The sequence below is a fragment of the Mirounga angustirostris genome, unplaced genomic scaffold, assembly GCF_029215605.1.
Source record: "Mirounga angustirostris isolate CCGP_5_RB_7025 unplaced genomic scaffold, mMirAng1.0.hap1 SCAF_3, whole genome shotgun sequence".
In the NCBI taxonomy this organism is placed as follows: Eukaryota; Metazoa; Chordata; class Mammalia; order Carnivora; family Phocidae; genus Mirounga; species Mirounga angustirostris.
Genome location: NW_026991711.1, coordinates 99,631,564 through 99,638,283, shown reverse-complemented (window position 1 = coordinate 99,638,283; position 6,720 = coordinate 99,631,564). Strand labels below are relative to the sequence as shown.

The window sequence follows — 6,720 nt, the reverse complement described above, 5'->3', positions numbered from 1 at the left end:
ATGGTCTTCTTTGGAATACAGTATGCATTTGGGCTATTTTGGGATTATGGGATGCAGGTGCCTCATGACCTGCCCGAGGGAGATTATGTCATCCACTTGGGTGTCAGCAGATGCCCTGGTTTCGGCAGGCTTGGTGGATTGGTCAGAGTTCAGCAGCACACACAATTACCCTGGGGTTTGAGGGTAGAGTTTCCACCTCTATTTCTGGCAGGGAGATCAAGCCCCAGCCCTTGTCACGTAAACTGTGTGTGACTCAGCACTTCAACAGTCCTTCTATGAGGTAAGGGAGAGGAATGAATATTCATTCAATGTCTATTATGTGGCAGAAACTGTAGTGCACTTAGAAACTTTATAAATGAGGGGCACCTGGGTGGCTCAGTCGGTTAAGCGTCTGCCTTCAGCTCCGGTCATGATCCTGGGGTCCGGGGATCAAGCCCTGCATCGGGCTCCCTGCTGGGTGAGGAGCCTGCTTCTCCCTCTCCCTCTGCCTCTGCCTGCCACTCCCCCTGCATGTACTCTCTCTCTCTCTCTCTCTCTGTCAAATGAAAAATAAAAAAATCTTAAAAAAAAAGAAACTTGGGGCGCCTGGGTGGCTCAGTTGGTTAAGCAACTGCCTTCAGCTCAGGTCATGATCCTGGAGTCCCGGGATCGAGTCCCGCATCGGGCTCCCTACTCAGCGGGGAGTCTGCTTCTCCCTCTGACACCCCCTCGTGCTCTCTCTCTCATTCTCTCTCTCAAATAAATAAATAAAATCTTAAAAAAAAAAAAGAAAGAAACTTTATAAATGGTAGCAAGTTGATATCACCACTTTACGTAGGATGCCATATAGCTATTAAGTGGTAAATCCAGGGTTAAAAGTCGGGTCTAGCCTGGCTTTAAAACTTTGGTTGATAGCCCCTGATGCCCTTTGACTACCTCAAATGGCCGCAGTGGCTCTCACGATACCAATGAAGGGCTGGGCAGTTGACTATAATATTAGGGTCCAGATATTTATCCCATTGTGAACTTTCTCTAGGTCTTCTAGGTTTTGTGTTACTTTGCCAAGTGAAAAACTAGAAATTTAGAGCATCAACAGAACTGACCAGGGGCATAATAACTCTCTAATCAGATGGAAAGAAAAAGGCAAAACTGAGTGAAAACAAAGAAAGGTTGAGAGTATTTAGGGTATAAGAAACTAATGAATTAACCAGGTCTAATGTTTTATTGTTTTTTTTTTTTTTTTAAAGATTTTTTTATTTATTTGACAGAGAGAGACACAGCGAGAGAGGGAACACAAGCAGGGGGAGTGCGAGAGGGAGAAGCAGGCTTCCCGTGGAGCAGGGAGCCCGATGCTGGGCTCGATCCCAGGGCCCTGGAATCATGACCTGAGCCGAAGGCAGATGCTTAATGACTGAGCCACCCAGGCACCCCTGTTTTATTGGTTTTGATAGTGGAAAAGCAGTATGTAAAAACACATGATATAGAAAATGCCCTGTATGATAGAATTCACCAAAATTCCAATGAAGTAAGTCATCTGAAAGTGCTCTAAGAGCATGAAACACCCCACAATTATGAGAGATCCTTTGTGCAAGGAGAAACCTTTATCTATGTATTTTTTAAAGATTTTATTTATTTGAGAGAGAGCATGTAAGCACATGAGAGAACAAGCATGAGTGGGGTGAAAGGCAGAGGGAGAAACAGGCTCCCCCTGAGCAGAGAGCCCCATGTGGGGGTCGATCCCAGGACTCAGGGATCATGACCAGAGCCAAAGGCAGATGCTTAACCAACTGAGCCACCCAGGTGCCCCAAGGAGAAATCTTTATCAGAGGAACTTGAAACATCCTTATGTTTGCCTCTCCTTCAAGAACTAGAGCAGGTTTAACAGTTGCTCCTTGATGAAGAAACAGCTCATGCTTCTTTTCTCAGTTTGGCAGGTAGAGAACAAAATTAACCTTGAGGAGAAGAAACTTTCTGGGACTATATGAGGCTCCATAACTGTATTCTGAATTGTGGCCAAGAAGGTTGGGTAGCACTTTTCAAACTATTTTTAGAAAAATACATAACGAGTGCGATAAAGTTGTATAATCTAAATTAAACATTAATGGCATGCCTAGGGACTTTGTACCATGAAAATATTTTTACTTAAAAAAATCAATTTTTATTTTATCTCTTATATTCACTCTCCTTCCACTAAGTTTCTTAGTGCCCTGTCAAATCCTCCCCTGCCACTTCTCATTCTTTTCCTCTCCAATCTTAACATCTCTCACTGTACTTAGGAGAAATGGTTTTTTTGCTGTTCCTTCCCTGATTCTTTGAGGTACCTGATCAAATACTTTTCTGAGTCTGAGTGCACATTGTGCCTTCCTCCTTTTATTCTACCCTTCTCCTTGTTCTTTTATTCCTATCCCTACCTCCTTAGAACTTCAAGTTCCCACTACAATTTCAAATATAGTATATTTTGCTGTTCCTTCTACAAGAGAGTTTAAATGCCTCTAATTACACCGTTTTTCCCATTCTTCCTCTCTTTTGCAATTCAGATGAAGCATAGCAGTACCATTTACTTGATTCTGCTCTCTGATTTGTCATGTCATGTTGATGGATTTCATTTTACATGAGTCTTGCTTAAATGGTGTCCCAGCACCCCATCTGTGTCTGAAAGAATTGCTTCACAGGCAAAGCAAAAGGGCCACAGAGCTGTAGCCACAATGGGCTTTCCTATTCAAACAGTGCCAGGTTGCTATTCAACTCTTGGTTGGAAAGTAAGTTTAGTTACATTTGCCTGAAAAGATCCCTTCTATTTAGTCAGATTGGCAAGGTCTTGTTTTAATCTGGACATGGTCACAAATGAAAATTACTATAACCATATTTCCATGGGTCTAGACTAGTATTCTTCAAATAAAGTGGGGTCTGTGCAACTTCCTTGGACAATTCTTGGACATCCTCATTCCTTCCTTCCTTCCTTCCTTCATTTATTTAGAGAGTGAGCCAGGGGGAGGGGCAGAAGGCAAGGTAGAGAGAGAATCTTGAGTAGACTCCATGCCCAGCACAGAGCCCAATGCAGGGCTTGATCTCAGGACTCTGAGATCACAACCTGAGCTGAAATCAAGAGTTGGATGCTTAACCGACTGAGCCACCCAGGCCCCTTCTCCTTATGCTTGACAACTACCTGAGAAGTTGTGTTGAGAGAAGAATAACACATGTATGTGGCAGGACAGTATTTTGAACATTAACTTACGTTTTCCTCTTTTCCCATCCATTCTTTCCTGTTAGCCCTATCCCTTCCCTGACACTCACCCTTTAGGCTACTAATTCTTTTTTTTTTTTTTTTTTTAAGATTATTTATTTATTTATTTGACAGAGACATCGAGAGAGAGCACAGATAGGCAGAGCGGCAGGCAGAGGGAGAGGAAGAAGCAGGCTCTCCGTGGAGCAGGGGGCCTGCCACAGGGCTCAATCCCAGCACCCCGGGATCCTGACCTGAGCCGAAGGCAGATGCTTAACGACTGAGCCACCCAGGCACCCTAGGCTACTAATTCTTTTGCCTTTATTGCCTCAAGAAAAGAATGGAAGCAAACACAGATTTTTGGGTTGTTTTTGTTTTTTGGGTTTTTTTAGTTAGAAAAATAGACTTTGAAACTCTAAGCAGGAAAGAGTTGGAGTCTGTGAAGGTAGAAGATTAAGCTTTTGAAATTTCAAAGCCAATGCCTTAAAGGACTCAAGGCTTGGACTGTGTATAATATGTCAGAGCCAGACTTTTCTGCCTTTTGAGACTAGCAAGGGTCTGGATCCAGGAGAGCCAGTGAGGAAGCCAGTGGTGGTTTCAGAGATGTACACTTTCTGCCCGAGAGCAGAGGGAACATGAGCCTCCCAGGCTAAGGTAAAGGCAGTGGGATCCCAGAGTTCTGTTCCCCGGCCAATAAGGAGCAGAAAGCAGAAGGAATGACTGGGAGAGCACCAGGGCTCCTGAGCCTGAGGCACCTCCCTAGCACAATTCTAGGGAATGAGTGGGAAGTGGTGAGAGGAGAAAATCCTGACTTAGCTGATGTCACATCTCTACCACTTGGTGGCATTTAAGGTCACATATAGGAAAAGAAAGTTAAACAGTTCTTGTACATTTATTTTCATGGCCTGAAATTCATATACACTACTCAGTGGGAACAGATCTCAGTTCAGGTCAGGAGTCTCTTGAAGCTGTGTGTGTCACTGGGCAGTTACTCGGCTTTTGGGAACCTTGGGTTCCTCATCATTAAAATGAGGATGTTAATATTAGCTGAATGTAAGCAACAGACATTTTTGTAGGTCAAAATTGTTAAAAATCAGCAATTTCCTGTGATACAACCTAATAACTACTTCACAGACATAAGAAAAAATTAAATAGAATAATGTTCTAGTACTGTCCCTTGTGTTTAGTAAGTGCCTAATAAATATGTGATTTATAAAAAGGTATGTAAATAAAACCCTGTGATCTAATGGTCATAGCATAATCTGTGCTTAAAATATCTGCTCCATACTACACAGAATATGAAATGCCTGTTAGGAGTTCTCTTTCTTCTCCTTTGATCCTCTTGCCCTTCTTCCTCCTCCTCCTCCCCTCCTCCCCCTTCTCCTGTTGCTTCTTCTCCTCCTCTTCCCCCTTCCTTCTTCTAAAAGTCTAATTCTTATTCTCTTTCTTCTTTATACAGTTTAATTTTTTAAAGAGTTAATATGTTTTCATGGTTCAAACACCAGAAGAAATACAGTGAAACATCTCCCATCACATCACCGCCCTCCATCTATCTAGGGTATTATTTCTTGTATATTTTCCTGATGGTAAACACATGTAAAAAAGTGAGCATTGTTGTGTGTGTTAGAATTCTAAGATAGCTTTAAAAGTATCTGTATTTATATGTATATGAACGTATGTATGTATATACTTACACATGTTTTAGCTGTAGTCCAAGCCTATCATCTAATGAATAAGAAGCTGAGGCCCACAGAAATCCTGCCTTTTTGCCCGAAGTCACTCAGAGAATCAGTAGGGCTCGAACATTAATTATACTTATACACCACTCTACAAGGTCTCACGTTACAAATATGAACCTTAAATGTAAATAACCTATTTTGTTAGACAAATAGAGCCTTTTTTTTTTCTTTTGACTTATGGGTCATGGAAGCCAGATTAAAGTACGTCACTATTCTTGACTTCCATGTTTGGAAATTCTCCTACTCAATAAAAATTTTTTTGTAACCCCAAAATCAATACCCATGACACTTTCATGCTCATTCCCAGACATGAACAGAGTGGCAAAATTTGAGTTGCTGACTGTGCATGTTCCCAGCTAAGGTCCAACAAGGGGATTCTTTGCCTTCTGATACTATAAATAAACATCCCTTTTGTGGTCTATCTACTGCTAATTTTTTGCATTTTTGTGCTTTTTGCAGTTGATTTTGCTGTTTAAAATGGCCCCCAAGCAGAGTGCTGATGTGCTGCCGGCTGGTCCTAAGTGCAAGAAATCTGTGATATGCCTGAAGGAGAAAACAGTTAGACAAGCTTCATTCAGGCAGGAGTTGCAGTGTTGCTGGCCATGAGCTTAATATTCATGAATCAGCAATGTATATTAAGGAATGTGCCTTTAAACAGAAGCACATATAAAATAAGATTATGTATTTGGTTGACAAAAATGTTGTGACCAGAGCCACATAGGAACCTAACCCTGTATTTCCCTTAGGAGCAATGGCTCAGTACTTGCTAATTCCATGGTGACAGAGACTATACAATATAGATCCTGTGACTATTAAGAATCAGCTGTGTATTAGAGCACAACACATAAAGCTTTCCTATCTTACTTTTTAGTTCTTAGTGTCAGTTTAAGTTTTTCTTAAATATGATAGCTGTGCCATCATATCCCACAATTTTGAGCCTAAAAAAGATAAATTTTCCATTGCAGTGCACACATGGCTTTTAAATGGTAGGGGTAGAGGTATTATAGGAGGGCACAGACTTAAAAGAAAGCCACTGCTGCTTTGAGTGGTTCAAATATCTTGCCAATTTCATAGATCTTGTACCATTTATGAAATAAATAATGTGGCAGTAGCTACCAAGTTTATAGTTCCTTCAGCAGTGTTTATGTTTTTTGTTAGTGTTAAAGAAGTTTACAGTAATCTTCAGTAAGAAATTATGAGTGCATATCATTCTCTCAATAACATGTAATCTAACCTTATTTTGCCAATAATAGAAAATGCAGTTCTTATCTCACTGATATGAGGAATTCTTAATTGCAGGAAACAAACTGAGGGTTGCTGGAGTGGGGGGTGGGGTGGGAGGGATGGGGTGACTGGGTGATAGACACTGGGGAGGGTATGTGCTCTGGTAAGCGCTGTGAATTGTGCAAGACTGTTGAATCTCAGATCTGTACCTCTGAAACAAATAATGCAATATATGTTAAGAAAAAAAAAAAGAAGAAGAAGGTAGCGGGAGGGGAAGAAAGAAGCGGGGGAAATCGGAGGGGTAGACGAACCATGAGAGACGATGGACTCTGAAAAACAAACTGAGGGTTCTAGAGGGGAGGGGGGTGGGAGGATGGGTTAGCCTGGTGGTGGGCATTGAGGAGGGCACATTCTGCATGGAGCACTGGGTGTTGTGTACAAACAATGAATCATGGAACACTTTTTCTAAAACTAATGATGTAATGTGTGGGGATTAACATAAGAATAAAAAAAAAAAGAAAATGCAGTTCTTATATTAATTACAATGAAAACCAA

General features: G+C 41.4%; 1 long non-coding RNA gene across 1 annotated transcript; it reads left to right on the top strand.

Moving 5' to 3' along the window:
- Nucleotides 1-218: 218 nt before the first annotated feature.
- Nucleotides 219-6,049, top strand: LOC123838553 (uncharacterized). Its single transcript, XR_006789473.3, has 3 exons — nt 219-280; nt 1,906-2,000; nt 5,401-6,049. It is a non-coding gene; the product is annotated as an uncharacterized LOC123838553 (long non-coding RNA).
- The last annotated feature ends 671 nt before the right edge of the window (nt 6,050-6,720 follow it).